Genomic DNA, 17746 nt, shown 5'->3' on the forward strand with positions numbered 1-17746 from the left:
ACAATGAGTTCACATCATACAACATAATACTCTAAAATGACAAGTAATAAGTTCACATCATATATGATACAACACAATAGTCCAACATAACTATTTAGCAATAAGCTCACATCATATAACCTAATAGTCTAACATGACAATATAACAAACTCACATCATACATTGTAGTCCAACATCACCATTATCCATTACAACAATAAGGAAAAAGTTACTTATAGCTAGTAAACCATACAAATTGGTAGTCAAAACATATTTCTCCAGAAAACTATCTTAGAAGAGCGCGAGGGGCTGCATGACGGGGCCACGGAGCAAGGGTTCGGGCGTGAGGCACCTCTTCCTCCTGTTGCCGACGAGCCGACAACAATGGTCGGCAGTGAGTGCCCGGTGGTGGAACACGATGTGTCGGTGTTGGGCTGCTGCATCCTAAGAGGCGAAGACGCAAGTCACGAGTGCCCAGGGAGCTGCGAAGTGCGGGGCGACGACGATGCGGTGTAGCGGGAGGTGGCGGCACGACGCGGTGTGCCGGTGTGGCAGAGGGTGTCACACCCGGGTTCCAGGGGCACCAAGACCCGGGCGCAAACATAATCACCAAGTGTGCTGGGACCAAGTCTCACACATATGATGACTCATAGTACAGAAACGAATGTCACATCTTTACTATATAATAGTAGTTCTGTACAAAATAGTTAAATAATTACATCATATGAAGATAACGATCCAGCAACCCATAGTTGACTGGGAGACGACGACCTAGACCTCTCACGAACTCATCACAACATCCTCCATGCGCCTCATCCTGCGGTACCTGTTCTTGACCTGTGGGAGGGTGTGAGACGGCAAGGGTGAGCTCACATACGTTCATCGCTCAACAAGTTGTGGGGAATAATGTGCATGAACTCACCAAAGGTGGGAGCTCATGTGAAGTGTAATGCTTACCAACGAGGATGGTTAAAGTTGAGCATTGCTTTTAAAGTTGGTCAAAATTTTATTAGCAGTTACTAAGTATAAGTAGATACCAAACCAAATAAGTAATATATCAAAATTGATAACAACACTCGCGATGCAATGCATATCACAAATTAAGTTTAGTTCCATAAATTAATCATGTGAGTGTCCGAGCTACTCATGACCGTGAGCACAACTGATATACCAGTTTTACGCTCTGTAGAGATTGTACGTCTTTACCCACAAGTCATGTTACCCATCTGCCAAGGGGTCATGAATCCCATACACCTCTACCAAGGAGGCGAGGCAGGGTAACACTACGAGGCCTTTACAAAGTTCCACTAGCTTCAGAAAACCCGCTACAGTCTAGGAAGCTCCAATGCAAGGATCCCTCGCCTGACCGCCATCGCAACAAAATCAACCCAAGGCCTCCCTACACTGACCACTCATCTATTGCCCTTGCCCCTTTCAGATAAGGTAGCTCTCCACTAGGTTTCCTAATTAGTCAGCCAAGGGCGTCCCATACCACCCTTGTGGTAGCACTATTTTCCCGGGTGGTTCTCCATGTTCCAATTAACAATATGATCTTATCTTGAACAGTAAATAACAAACTGATAATAAAAGCACGATCATGAATAATGTGTATCTCAATGCCCAAGTCCACATAAAGCACTAGCAAGTACTACCCAAAAGTTCAGTGGTAAACAAGGCATAAAGATAGTCAAACTAGGGTAACCTATTGGATCCCATCAAAATTAACCTGTGCAGATCATAATGATTAACATGAACAAAGGGCACAACTTGCCTTAGACTTGAGATCCCAGGTACCAGGATGATCTTCAGATTCTCGTGACCTCACCGCTATTCGTAGCAATACAAACAAACATGGTATAGGCAAAAATTAACATCACACCAAACATAAGCACAAGCTGCATAATAACATTCTACGCGTGTTGACGAGATCGTAGGTTCGAGAATAGCTAAAATTGGAATTACGGTTAAGGAGTTATGTTTTATGGATGATCCATGTGATTTAAATATTAAACTATATTATAAATTGGTTAGTATACACCATATGATAGAATATTCTATAAATAATTAACTCAACTTTAATCTCGATTATAGCTTGATTAGAAATCATATTTTAGTCAGGTTATAATTATAGATAGATTATCTTTAATTAGCAAGCTTAATCCACTAAACATATATTAATCTATATCCATTTATAAGAATATATGTTATGATAAAACTAATGTTGTTATTGCAAAGGCAATGTTATTACGAAGCTAACAAAACTTGAACGGATCCAATCGGAGTAAAAATGAACAACATATGAATTTTCTAAGTTCTCAAGTATTTTTGATATTGTTTTTATACAACAATAAATTTCTGGAATTAATTTAATAAGAAAATAAGATCTCTTGGGCTGCGTCTACAATTCTCCCAAAGGTCAAGGTTCTAATTGCAATAATCTGGACCTGTTTGTGATGTTCTTTGAATATGTGTGGATGGCAGGTTGGTTTGGATAAAGATCGGGGGTTCATTTGTAAAAGTTGCATGGCGAAAGGTGTCGGCGTTTCGAGACCAGGGGGTCCCTCGGGCCGACGAGTGAGTGTCGCCGCGTGCCCCAGCCCAGATGGGTCGAGCGCGTGGGCGAGCGCGAAGGGGGGAAAGGAGCGAGGCGGCCGGAGACCGGCGTGAGAGAGGTGGGAATCCCGCGGCCTTCGTGTTCGTCCCGCGCCTAGGTCGGGTGCGCTTGCAGTAGGGGGTTACAAGCGTCCACGCGGGAGAGGGAAGCGAGCGGCCCCAAGAGAGCGCCTGTCCCGTCCTCGTCCCCGCGCGGCCAACCTTCTCTAAGAGGGCCCTGGTCCTTCCTTTTATAGGTGTAAGGAGAGGATCCAGGTGTACAATGGGGGTGTAGCAGAGTGCTACGTGTCTAGCGGGGGAGAGCTAGCGCCCTAAGTACATGCCGATGTGGCAGCCGGAGAGATTTTGGCACCCAGCTGGTGTGATGTCGTGGCCGTCGGAGGAGCGACGGAGCCTGGCGGAGGGACAGCTGTCGGAGCGGTTGAGTCCTTGCTGACGTCCTCCTGCTTCCGTAAGAGAGCTGAGAGCCGCCGTCGTCACGGAGCATGCGGGGCGCCATCATTGCCTATCTGGCGGAGCTAGCCAGATGGGACACCGGTCTTGTTCTCTGTGGCCCGAGTCAGCTCGGGGTAGGGTGATGATGGTGCTTCCTGTTGACGTGGCTGGCCTGCGCCCTAGGTTGGGCGACGTGGAGGCTCCTCCGAAGCCGAGGTCGAGTCTGTCTTCCATGGCCGAGGCCGAGTCCGAGCCCCTGGGTCGGGCGAGGCGGAGGTCGTTCGGCAAAGGCCAGAGCGGAGTCCGAGCCCTGGGGTCGGGCGAAGCGGAGTTCGTCGTCTTCTGGGGCTGAGCCCGAGTCCGAGCCCTGGGGTCGGGCGAAGCGGAGTTCGTCGTCTTCCGGGACTTAGCCCGAGTTCGAGCCCTGGGTCGGGCGGAGCGGAGTTCGCCGTCTTCCGGGACTTAGCCCGAGTCCGAGCCCTGGGTCGGGCGGAGCGAAGTTCGCCGTCTTCCGGGACTTAGCCCGAGTCCGAGCCCTGGGTCGGGCGGAGCGGAGTTCGCCGTCTTCCGGGACTTAGCCCGAGTCCGAGCCCTGGGTCGGGCGGAGCGGAGTTCACCGTCTTCCGAGACTTAGCCCGAGTCCGAGCCCTGGGTCGGGCGGAGCGGAGTTCGCCGTCTTCCGGGACTTAGCCCGAGTCCGAGCCCTGGGTCGGGCGGAGCTTCCTATGGTGCCTTTGGCAGGGCCTGACTGCCTGTCAGTCTCACTCTGTCAAGTGGCACTTCAGTCGGAGTGGCGCAGGCGGCGCTGTCCTTCTGTCAGGTCGGTCAGCGGAGCGGTGAAGTGACGGCGGTCACTTCGACTCTGCCGGGGGCGCGCGTCAGGATAAAGGTGTCAGGTCACCTTTGCGTTAAATGCTCCTGTGACTTGGTCGATTGGTGCGGCGATTTAGTCAGGGTTGCTTCTTAGCGAAGGCAGGGCCTCGAGCGAGCCAGAGATGTGTCCACCGTTGGAGGGGGGCCTCGGGCGAGACGGAAATCCTCCGGGGTCGGCTGCCCTTGTCCGAGGCTAGGCTCGGGCGAGGCACGATCGAGTTGCTCGAATGGACAGATCCCTGACTTAATCGCACCCATCAGGCCTTTGCAGCTTTATGCTGATGGGGGTTACCTGCTGAGAATTAGGAGTCTTGAGGGTACCCCTAATTATGGTCCCCGACAAAAGGGTACGATGAGATCTTGACCGTTCGATCTAATTACAGCGGACGAGATTAGACCGCGTAAGGTTATGAACTGGTATGCAATCTGATACTTCGGATCAGAGACATGCGGTCCAGATGTCATAGCCGAAGGGATAAGTTGGATCTCATCTAGTCTGTCCATCAGGAGATCAACACTCCGAATTTTAAAATACGGGATTAAACATGGTGCGCCCATCTTGATATCGGACGGCCAGGGTCTTCTCTCCCTCACCTCTCTCATGGCCGGCTATCCCCAGGCAGCGGCGACGTTCTGCCCCCATGGTGGTCCGTTCACCGGAGCAAGCCCCTCCGGTGCTCTAGTGCATGAATCTTCCCCCGTACATGTGCTACACAATCCTTGGATCAAGTCACAACTATTTAGAGGTCTTATCAGAGAGCGAATCGGTGGAGGGAGGGCTTTTCATGGCAAATGGCAGCTTGACTGCAAAGCTCCCACTCCAGCGAGCAATCGACCTATGCCCGCACCAACTCTGAGTACGGTGAGACCACACACGTCACTGATGCACCTTGGCGAATCTCCTAGGACACCCGCTCGAGCTTAAACAGCGATGGTAGCCAAAAGCAGTCGCGGCGGCACCGTGACACTTCCGCTGACCACTACAGGAAACACCTAAATTTTCGTGGGCCAAAAACCCACGAAAATAAGCGTAAACCGACGAAAATAGCCGCCGAAAATAAGTTCGACGAAAACATGCAACTATTTTCGTCGGTACCGACGAAAACGACCTATTTTCGTCGGCTTCCCCAAGGCCGACGAAAATAGGTGGTCGGCTGACTATTTACGTCGGCCTCGGTGGCCGACAAAAATAGCTGCATTTATTTTCGTCGGCCCCGGTGGCAGCCCACGAAAATATCTGCATTTATTTTCGTCGGTCTCGGTGGCCGACGAAAATAGCTGGCCCATGTATTTTCGTCGGCCTCCAACCAGGCCGACGAAAATTCATGATACCCCCCACAAAACAGATTTTTCTGCACCTTTTAATTGATAGCAAAATACACAATTCACAATATCACATATACAGATTCACAAGCAAAATATACAATTCACAAAACACATTCACATATACATATCACAAAACACATTCACATATACATATAACAAAACACATTCACATATACATAAATAGTCCATAAGTCCATAGTCCATACATAGTTTCAATACCATAATCACATCCATATTTTCAAACAAACTCACTACTCACTACTCACTCCTGCGGGCTGTGGGAGTTTTGGCCACTCCCTCCTCCGCCACCAGGAAGGTGACCACTCCCTCTAGAACCATGGACGAGGAATTCGTGGACGTTGACAGCACCCTCCGATCCCTAAGCATGTGACGCTGAACCCTGCAATTCATCAATCATTCAAATAAGGTTGTGTTTTGCTATCCCTATACCTATACTTGCTATGTTTGATCACTATTTGCATAAAACTAAACATGGAACGTCACCTGTGATCCCCAGGCAGCGGCGACGTTCTGCCCCCATGGTGGTCCGTTCACCGGAGCAAGCCCCTCCGGTGCTCTAGTGCATGAATCTTCCCCCGTACATGTGCTACACAATCCTTGGATCAAGTCACAACTATTTAGAGGTCTTATCAGAGAGCGAATCGGTGGAGGGAGGGCTTTTCATGGCAAATGGCAGCTTGACTGCAAAGCTCCCACTCCAGCGAGCAATCGACCTATGCCCGCACCAACTCTGAGTACGGTGAGACCACACACGTCACTGATGCACCTTGGCGAATCTCCTAGGACACCCGCTCGAGCTTAAACAGCGATGGTAGCCAAAAGCAGTCGCGGCGGCACCGTGACACTTCCGCTGACCACTACAGGAAACACCTAAATTTTCGTGGGCCAAAAACCCACGAAAATAAGCGTAAACCGACGAAAATAGCCGCCGAAAATAAGTTCGACGAAAACATGCAACTATTTTCGTCGGTACCGACGAAAACGACCTATTTTCGTCGGCTTCCCCAAGGCCGACGAAAATAGGTGGTCGGCTGACTATTTACGTCGGCCTCGGTGGCCGACAAAAATAGCTGCATTTATTTTCGTCGGCCCCGGTGGCAGCCCACGAAAATATCTGCATTTATTTTCGTCGGTCTCGGTGGCCGACGAAAATAGCTGGCCCATGTATTTTCGTCGGCCTCCAACCAGGCCGACGAAAATTCATGATACCCCCCACAAAACAGATTTTTCTGCACCTTTTAATTGATAGCAAAATACACAATTCACAATATCACATATACAGATTCACAAGCAAAATATACAATTCACAAAACACATTCACATATACATATCACAAAACACATTCACATATACATATAACAAAACACATTCACATATACATAAATAGTCCATAAGTCCATAGTCCATACATAGTTTCAATACCATAATCACATCCATATTTTCAAACAAACTCACTACTCACTACTCACTCCTGCGGGCTGTGGGAGTTTTGGCCACTCCCTCCTCCGCCACCAGGAAGGTGACCACTCCCTCTAGAACCATGGACGAGGAATTCGTGGACGTTGACAGCACCCTCCGATCCCTAAGCATGTGACGCTGAACCCTGCAATTCATCAATCATTCAAATAAGGTTGTGTTTTGCTATCCCTATACCTATACTTGCTATGTTTGATCACTATTTGCATAAAACTAAACATGGAACGTCACCTGTGATCCATGGTGATGAGGAGGCTGTGCATGCATCCACGGGTACTGTTGTGCTGGCCACCCCTGAGGTGGTGGCACCCACCCCGTCAGTGGCGGTGCCATCCACGCTTGAAATGGCTGCGATCCTTGGGGTGGTGGAGGTGTCCAAGTGCCTGGAGGTGCCTGCGTCCACCCAACACCGGTCCACTGTGGCTGCGACGCTGGAGCTTGTCCTGGCCACTGTCCCCATCCTTGTGCCTGCGAGCCATTTTTGATAATAAAAAAGAGTTGCTATGGAATTGAAGTGTTCAGATAGTGTTACCTAGGGAGGGCGAAAAGCGGGCAAGTTCATATCAGGGCCGAGTCGAGTAGTCATTTCCTGCAAATGGATGAAACGTTAGAATCGCAACATTATACATTGAATTCAATGACACGTGATGAGATAGACGAATTACCTGAAAATAAGAAGCCATATACTGTGTCAGCTGTCTGACCTGCTCCTACGCTGCTCGAGCCTGCTCCTGTGCTGCTCGAGCCTGCTCCTATGCTGCCCAAGTCTCCTCCTCCAGCTGAGCCTCTCGAGCAGACTTGGAGGAGCGAGAACTCCCTGCCGAAGACGATGCCTTCCCTTGACCTATTGTCCTATTGTACCCCACAACGCCGGTGCCAAAGGCAAACCTGCATGATACACATAGTTGAGCCATTAAGTGGACACATTCTTGTTAATGAAATTGTCGAATCAAAGACAACCACCTCACCTGCCATGCTTTCTACCCCCACCACTATGGTACAACGCCGAGGCATCTAAGTCTGAATGCATCCAGTCGAAATCAGGCCCATGGCGTTGAGTCATTTCCTCCCCATATGTATTCTGCAAAGAAAGTTAGAGTTGGAGTTAGACACAAAACATGCGATTTAATTCGTAAATACAAACTTGTTTACCATTTTCTCCCTTGCCGCCTCGCTGCATAGCTCATCAGGGTTCGCCAGATCAGGGCCACGGTGACCACGGACGTAAACCTCCATAAAACTTGGAGCAACTCCACTTTCAGCTTCCTGCATGAAAAAGAAGAGTTAAACCATAGAATTTTCATAGATGTAGCATACAAGTTTGATTTATATACTTACCATGCGGCGTGCGGTACCAAGGTGTCCATCGGCGCCGTACCTGTGCCCCGGTCCTTCAGTGCCATGGTTGGCACGGTGCTTCTGGGACTCTGCAATCCACTCAGGCGACACCCATCTCTTAGCCAACCACCTCCAGGCTTCCATGTCCTTCGCCAGCCAATCCACAACGCTCTCCAGGTACTGCTCCTCTGTGAGGTAGATCTCATTGGCCCCTAATGCTTTGCTCATTTTCTGCACCTTTATCTTCTTGTAGTAGTAGTTGACGGCCGCGATGCGAGCATTGTACATGGCATCCTTGATGACCTTATCAACGCACTTCCGAAAGTGCCTCTTCACACGTGCCCACTGAGCCTGATCCTCCTCGATCTCATTCGGCAATTGGAACCTCCCCTACATATCAATGGAGAAGTTAAGTTAAAGTAAGATTAGGAGAAGCAATAATTCAGTGAATTGCTTATATACGAAAGTAAACTCACCCAGAACTCGTCCCACACAGCCACCTGACAAGTCCTTCATTTTTGTTCCGAACTTCCCCCTCCGCTACTGCTTTCCCCTGGCTCCCCTGGCTGGACATTGTCCTTTAGACCCCAGTCAGCCCACTGCATAGCCGTGAACCTCTCGCCATTGAGCTCCACCATGCCAGGGTAGTAGAAGCGACAGAGGCTACCCAACACCGCGTTCACCTTGGGACGTCTGCCTGTACCGTCCCAAGTCAAGTCTTCCCATGACCTACAAACATTAATAAAACAAGTAAACCAGTGCAATCACGTTCACATTAAAAAATTAACACAACAGAAATAAGCCCCACCATTCTCCATGCGGCCGGATGAGCCTCCTCTCGGCAGGTCTCGGACCAAGCGCATTGCTCTTCTTATACCTAAGTATACAAGTAAATTCAATATGATGAAATGATTTAAAACTAATATCAATTAAACTAATATGCATAATAATACCTGAAGGACGTAGAACCATCTGACGCGTCGCCCGCGCTGCCTGCCCCCATAGGGTCAACCTCCTCATCCTGCTCACCCTCCTCACCCTGCACATAAGCATCCTGCTAAGGAGCCTCCTGCTCACCCTCCTCACCCTGCACTTCGTCTAGACAGTCGAGAAGTTTCTGCTGCCTCTATCGGCTCTGTGAGGTGCCCTGAGAAAGCCCACTGCCCGAGTTGTCCTCGTTGGCCGCGCTGCCCCACTCCTCCTCGATCTCCTATGCTTGAACATGTTCAACTGTAGATAAATTAATGTCAAACCACAGTATATGAAACAAATAATGTGAAAATTAATAATGTGAAAATTGGAATACATAGCTTAATTGATTAACTAAAAGAAACATACTAATCAAAAGTCATCCGCATCCGATGATGCTTCTTCAGCTCGTTGTTTATTCATACGCTCTTGATTTCGTTGGATCCTTACTGATCTTCTAACGACGACAGGTCGTTTGCGCTTTGACCTAGGTTCTTCAATTAAGTCGCTTGAATTGCAACAGAGATTTTCAAGGCCTTCTCCATTGGTCACATGGAATCGATGAGCTATGTCTTGATTCGACGCCGCTTTTGGTTGAAAAACAACATCATCGTTGTCCCTGCTCGTACTCATGTAGTCAGCACTCTCTGGAGCGACGACTTGTGGGTTGACTTTTATTGCAACCCACCAAGCCCTAAGGCTTGGGTGAGGATATGGCAGGTAGTACACCTGTTTTGCCTGATTTGCAAGGACAACATCGCTCATACTGCTTGGAATCCTAGAGTTATGCTTCACCTCGACATTACCATACTTGTCGACACGAGTCCCACTATGAGCATCAAACCAGTCGCACCCGAAAAACACGACTTTAAGTTCCTTGGGGCCATCGAAAATCAACTCTACAATGTTTTGAAGAACACCGTAATAGTCCACTACTTTGTCATCGTCAACATATGAACTTGCCAACACACCACTATTGGCAACCTTGAAAGCCGAGGAATGATGGGCAACCTGAGAGCACCTAGAGGGGGGGGGTGAATAGGTGATCCTGTAAATCTTGAAAACTTAAGCCACAAAAACTTGGTTAAGCGTTAGCATAGTAAATGCCAAGTGGCTAGAGAGGAATCTCAACAAAACACAATAACCACAAGAAAACAATCACAGAGATGGCACGGTGGTTATCCCGTGGTTCGGCCAAGACCAACGCTTGCCTACTCCACGTTGTGGCGTCCCAACGGACGAGGGTTGCAATCAACCCCTCTCAAGCGGTCCAAAGACCCACTTGAATACCATGATGTTTTGCTTTGCTTTACTCAATCCCGTTTGCGAGGAATCTCCACAACTTGGAGTCTCTCGCCCTTACACTTGAAATTCACAAAGAAGCACAGAGCAAGGGAGGGATTAGCAACGCACTCAAGACAAGAAATCACAGCAACACCACGCACACAAGTCGCAACGAGAGCTCACAACACAACTCAATGAGTTCACCACTCAACTAGAGCTCTAATTGCTATTGCAAAGAATCAAAGGGGCGGAATCGATGTCTTGGTGCTTAGGAATGCTGTAGGAATGCTTGGTATTCTCCTCCATGCGCCTAGGGGTCCCTTTTATAGCCCCAAGGCAGCTAGGAGCCGTTGAGAGCAATCTAGGAAGGCTGATCTTGCCTTCTGTAGACTGGTGCACCGGACAGTCCGGTGCACACCGGACACTGTCCGGTGCCCGATTTCTTTTCAAAAATGACGCAGTCGACCATTGGCAGCCTGAGAGCCGTTGGCGCACCGGACATGTCCGGTGCACACCGGACAGTCCGGTGCCCCCTTCTAGCCGTTGGCTCGGCCACGTGTCCCGCGCAGATTGCGCGGCCGACCGTTGGCCCTGCCGACCGTTGGCTCACCGGACAGTCCGGTGCACACCGGACAGTCCGGTGCACACCGGACAGTCCGGTGAATTATAGCCGTATGTCACCGGTGAATTCCCGAGAGCGGCCACTTCGCTCGAGCCAGTCTGGCGCACCGGACACTGTCCGGTGCACCACCGGACAGTCCGGTGCTCCCAGACTCAGCAGATTCTTGGCTGCTCGAGCCAAGACATTTTCAATTGGATTTTTCCTGTTTCCAGCACTTAGACACGATACATTAGTCCATAAAACAATGTACTAAGTCTGAGAAACATACCTTTATCCTTGATTTGTACATTGTCCACCTTTTTACACTTAGGCACTTGTGTTGGACACTAAATCACCAAAATACTTAGAAATGGCCCAAGGGCACATTTCCCTTTCAATCCCCCCTTTTTGGTGATTTATGCCAACACAACATAAAGCAAGTAGAACAAGTATAAAATCAATTCAAATAAGAACTCAAATTGTTTTGATTCGAATTTGACATATATGAATCACTCTTTGCCACCACTTGGTTTGTTTTTTTTGCAAATCAAACTCAAATTTCTATCTCTAAGTCAAACACACATGTTAAGACATAAAGAGAGTCATTCCAAGAGAAATTGATTCAAGATTTCAAAAAACTCCCCTTTTTCCCATAATCAATACTTCTCCCCACACGAAGCCAACTTTTGACAAGAGAGACAATAAAAGAGTTTTGACAAACCAAAAACTCTATTCTACTATTTTCAAAATCTCTCAAGTGGTAGCTGATCCATTTATCGCTTTGGCCTTTATTTTCTCCCCCTTTGGCATCAAGCACCAAAACGGGATCAATCTTGGCCCTTTAACCCCATTGCCTCACCAAAATCATCAAATGAGAACACAAAGGCAAATAAGAGTATGAAGATGAACTTGGAAAGTTACTCTTTTCATCGGAGTGCAGTGGAAGTCTTGCATGGTCCAAGTTCACCTTTTCCCTTTCAATCCTCCTTGAAGACTAAAACAACCAAACTCAAGTACATGGTTAGTCTCAAAGGGTCAAGTTGTAGCATAGCTCCCCCTAAATATGTACATCACTTGCAAAAAGGACTTGTGAGGTCCAAGGAGTGTTTGTACAACTTGAGCACCACAATAAGCAACAAAATGCAGAATGAACATGATCAAAGGCATAAACACATGTATGCTACAATTCAATCCAAGTTCCGCGAATCTAGGATATTTAGCTCACTTCGCAGCCTGCAAAAGGTCTTTTCATCTAAAGGCTTAGTGAAGATATCGACTAGCTGGTTCTCGGTGCTAACATGAAACACTTCGATATCTCCCTTTTGCTGGTGGTCTCTCAAAAAGTGATGCCGGATGTCAATGTGCTTTGTGCGGCTGTGCTCAACAGGATTTTCCGCTATTCGGATAGCACTCTCATTGTCACATAGGAGTGGGACTTTGCTCAGATTGTAGCCAAAGTCCCGGAGGGTTTGCCTCATCCAAAGTAGTTGCGCACAACACTGTCCTGCGGCAACATACTCGGCCTCAGCGGTGGATAGGGCAACGGAGGTTTGTTTCTTAGAATTCCATGACACCAGGGACCTTCCTAAGAATTGGCACGTCCCCGATGTACTCTTCCTATTGACCTTACATCCAGCATAGTCGGAATCTGAGTACCCAATCAAGTCAAAGTTAGACCCCTTTGGATACCAGATCCCGAAGCAAGGCGTAGCGACTAAATATCGAAGAATTCGCTTCACAGCCACTAAGTGACATTCCTTAGGATCAGATTGAAATCTAGCACACATGCATACGCTAAGCATAATATCCGGTCTACTAGCACATAAATAAAGCAAAGAACCTATCATGGACCGGTATGCTTTTTGATCAACGGACTTACCTCCTTTGTTGAGGTCGGTGTGTCCGTCAGTTCCCATCGACGTCTTTGCGGGCTTGGCGTCCTTCTTCCCAAACCGCTTTAGCAAGTCTTGCGTGTACTTCGTTTGGGAGATGAAAGTGCCGTCCTTGAGTTGCTTCACTTGGAACCCAAGGAAGTAGTTCAACTCGCCCATCATCGACATCTCGAATTTCTGCGTCATCACCCTGCTAAACTCTTCACACGACTTTTGATTAGTAGAACCAAATATTATGTCATCGACATAAATTTGGCACACAAAAAGATCACCATCGCAAGTCTTAGTAAAAAGAGTTGGATCGGCTTTCCCAACCTTGAAAGCATTAGCAATTAAAAAGTCTCTAAGGCATTCATACCATGCTCTTGGGGCTTGCTTAAGTCCATAGAGCGCCTTAGAGAGCTTACACACGTGGTCGGGGTACCGTTCATCCTCGAAGCCAGGGGGTTGCTCTACGTACACCTCCTCCTTGATCGGCCCGTTGAGGAAAGCGCTCTTCACATCCATTTGGTACAACCTGAAAGAATGGTGAGCGGCATATGCTAGCAAGATACGAATTGATTCTAGCCTAGCCACAGGAGCAAAAGTCTCCTCAAAGTCCAAACCTACGACTTGGGCATAACCTTTTGCCACAAGCCGAGCCTTGTTCCTTGTCACCACCCCGTGCTCGTCCTGTTTGTTGCGGAACACCCACTTGGTTCCCACAACATTTTGCTTGGGACGAGGCACCAGTGTCCAAACTTCATTGCGCTTGAAATTGTTGAGTTCCTCCTGCATGGCCAACACCCAGTCCGGATCTAGCAAGGCCTCTTCTACCCTGAAAGGCTCAATAGAAGAGACAAAAGAGTAATGCTCACAAAAATTAACTAATCTTGAATGAGTGGTTACTCCCTTGCTAATATCACCCAATATCTGGTCGACGGGATGATCCCTTTGAATCATCGCTCGAACTTGGGTTGGAGGTGCCTGAGGTGCTTCTTCCTCTTCAACTTGAACATCCTGTGCTCCCCCTTGATCATGCGCCTCCACTTGAGGTACCTGTTCGTCATCTTGGGTTGGGGGATGCACCATAGTTGAGGAAGACGGTTGATCTTGCTCCAAATGTTCCTTAGGCCGTACATCTCCAATCGCCATGGTGCGTATTGCGGCCGTTGGAACGTCTTCTTCATCTACATCATCAAGATCAACAACTTGCTCTCTTGGAGAGCCATTAGTCTCATCAAATACAACGTCGCTAGAGACTTCTACCAAACCTGATGATTTGTTGAAGACCCTATACGCCTTTGTATTTGAATCATAACCTAATAGAAACCCTTCTACAACTTTGGGAGCAAATTTGGAATTCCTACCCTTCTTCACTAGAATGTAGCATTTACTCCCAAATACACGAAAGTACGATATATTGGGTTTGTTACCAGTTAGCAGCTCATATGAAGTCTTCTTGAGGAGGCGGTGAAGGTAGACCCTGTTGATGGCGTGGCAAGCCGTGTTCACGGCTTCTGACCAAAAGCACTCGGGGGTCTTGAACTCTCCAAGCATAGTCCCCGCCATATCTATGAGCGTCCTGTTCTTCCTCTCTACCACACCATTTTGCTGAGGTGTGTAGGGAGCGGAGAACTCGTGCTTGATCCCCTCCTCCTCAAGGAACTCCTCCACTTGAAGATTCTTGAATTCGGACCCGTTGTCGCTTCTTATCTTCTTTACCTTGAGCTCAAACTCATTTTGAGCTCTCCTGAGGAAGCGCTTGAGGGTCCCTTGGGTTTCAGACTTATCCTACAAAAAGAACACCCAAGTGACGCGGGAAAAGTCATCAACAATAACTAGACCATACTTACTTCCTCCTATGCTCAGATAGGCGACGGGTCCGAAGAGGTCCATATGCAGCAGCTCCAGAGGTCTTGACGTGGTCATCACATTCTTGCTGTGATGTGCTCCTCCCACTTGTTTACCTGCTTGACAAGCTGCACAAGGTCTATCTTTTTCGAAATGAACATTGGTTAGACCTATCACGTGTTCTCCCTTTAGAAGCTTGTGGAGGTTCTTCATCCCCACATGTGCTAAGCGGCGATGCCACAACCAGCCCATGCAAGTCTTAGCCATTAAGCATGCATCTAGACCGGCCTCTTCTTTTGCAAAATCAACTAAGTAAAGTTTGCCGTCCAGTACACCCTTAAAAGCTAGTGAACCATCACATCTTCTAAAGACAGACACATCTACATTTGTAAATAAACAGTTATATCCCATATTACATAATTGACTAACAGATAGTAAATTATATACAAGACTCTCCACTAAAAACACATTAGAGATAGAATGCTCATTTGATATTGCAATCTTGCCTAAACCTTTCACCTTGCCTTGGTTCCCATCACCGAATATGATTGAATCTTGGGAATCCTTATTCTTGACGTAGGAGGTGAACATCTTCTTCTCCCCCGTCATATGGTTTGTGCATCTGCTGTCGATAATCCAGCTTGAACCCCCGGATGCATAAACCTGCAAGACAAATTTAGGCTTGGGTCTTAGGTACCCAACTCTTGTTGGGTCCTACAAGGTTAGTCACAATTTCCTTAGGGACCCAAATGCAAGTTTTATCGCCCTTGCATTTTGCCCCTAACTTCCTAGCAACTATCTTCCTATCCTTTCTACAAATAGCAAAGGAAACATTTAAAGCATGATAAATTGTAGAGGGTCCATTCATAACTTTCCTAGGAGCATGAACAATATTCTTTCTAGGCACATGATGAATATTTTTCCTAGGCATATCTCTACCATGCATATAGGAAGAACTGGAAGCATACATAGCATAAGAATCATAGGCATGTGAATCAAACGCATTACAACTCCTATGAGACTGTCTTCTATCATTGTACATAAAAGCATGATTCTTTTTAGTACTACTTGCCATAGGGGCCTTCCCTTTCTCCTTGGCGGAGATGGGAGCCTTATGGCTTGTTAAGTTCTTGGCTTCCCTTTTGAAGCCAAGCCCATCCTTAATTGAGGGGTGTCTACCAATCGTGTAGGCATCCCTAGCAAATTTTAGTTTATCAAAATCACTTTTGCTAGCCTTAAGTTGGGCATTAAGACTAGCCATTTCATCATTTAATTTTGCAATAGAAGCTATGTGTTCACTACAAGCATTAATATCAAAATCTTTACATCTATTGCAAATAACAACATTTTCTACACAAGTTGTTGATTTACTAGCTATTTCTAACTTAGCATTCAAATCATCATTAATGCTCCTTAAGCTTGAAATTGTCTCATGGCAAGAAGATAATTCAAAAGAAAGCATTTCATTTCTCTTAACTTATAAGGCATGAGATTTTTGTGCTTCTACAAATTTGTCATGTTCTTCATACAACAAGTCCTCTTGTTTTTCTAAAAGCCTATTTTTATCATTCAAGGCATCAATCAATTCATTAATTTTATCTACCTTGGTTCTATCTAGGCCCTTAAACAAACATGAATAATCTATTTCATCCTCATCACTAGACTCGTCCTCACTTGAAGAAGCATAAGTAGAGTTTTGACTACATACCTTCTTCTCCCTTGCCATAAGGCATGTGTGACGCTCGTTGGGGAAGAGGGATGACTTGTTGAAGGCGGTGGCGGCGAGTCCTTCATTGTCGGAGTCGGAGGAGGAGCAATCCGAGTCCCACTCCTTTCCTAGATGTGCCTCGCCCTTGGCCTTCTTGTATTTTTTCTTCTTTTCCCTCTTGCTCCCTTGTTCCTGGTCACTTTCATTATCGGGACAGTTAGCAATAAAATGACCAATCTTACCGCATTTGAAGCATGAGCGCTTCCCTTTGGCTTTGGTCTTGCTTGGCTGTCCCTTGCGACCCTTAAGCGCCGTCTTGAATCTCTTGATGATGAGAGCCATCTCTTCATCATTAAGTCCGGCGGCCTCAATTTGTGCTACCTTGCTGGGTAACGCCTCCTTGCTCCTTGTTGCCTTGAGAGCAACGGGTTGAGGCTCATTGATTGGACCGTTTAGAGCATCGTCCACGTACCTCGCTTCCTTGATCATCATTCGCCCGCTTACGAATTTTCCAAGGACTTCTTCGGGCGACATTTTGGTGTACCTGGGATTCTCACGAATGTTATTCACCAAATGAGGATCAAGAACGGTAAAGGACCTTAGCATCAATCGAACGACGTCGTGGTCCGTCCATCGCGTGCTTCCGTAGCTCCTTATTTTGTTGATAAGGGTCTTGAGCCGGTTGTATGTTTGTGTCGGCTCCTCGCCCCTTATCATCACGAATCGTCCAAGCTCGCCCTCCACCAACTCCATCTTGGTGAGCAAGGTGACGTCGTTCCCCTCTTGTGAAATCTTGAGGGTGTCCCAGATCTGCTTGGCGTTATCCAAGCCGCTCACTTTGTGGTATTCATCCCTGCACAATGAAGCTAGAAGAACAGTAGTAGCTTGTGCATTCTTATGAATTTGCTCATTAATGAACATGGGACTATCCGAACTATCAAAGTGCATTCCACTCTCTACAATCTCCCATATACTAGGATGGAGAGAGAACAAGTGACTACGCATTTTGTGACTCCAAAATCCGTAGTCCTCTCCATCAAAATGAGGAGGTTTACCAAGTGGAATAGATAATAAATGAGCATTTGCACTTTGAGGAATACGTGAATAATCGAAAGAAAAGTTCGAGTTAACCGTCTTTCGTTTGTCGTAGTCGTTGTCGTCGTTGTCCTTGTGGGAAGAAGTGGACTCATCACTGTCGTCGTAGTAGACGATCTCCTTAATGCGCTTTGTCTTCTTCTTCTTCCCATCTTTTCGTCTATGACCCGAGCCCGAGTCGGTATGCTTGTCATCCTTTGGCTCGTTGACGAAAGATTCCTTCTCTTTATCGTTGATCACGATACCCTTCCCCTTAGGATCCATCCCTTCGGGCGGTTAGTCCCTTTGTGAAGAGAATGGCTT

Source organism: Zea mays, chromosome 5 (genome assembly GCF_902167145.1).
Source record: "Zea mays cultivar B73 chromosome 5, Zm-B73-REFERENCE-NAM-5.0, whole genome shotgun sequence".
Lineage (NCBI taxonomy): Eukaryota > Viridiplantae > Streptophyta > Magnoliopsida > Poales > Poaceae > Zea > Zea mays.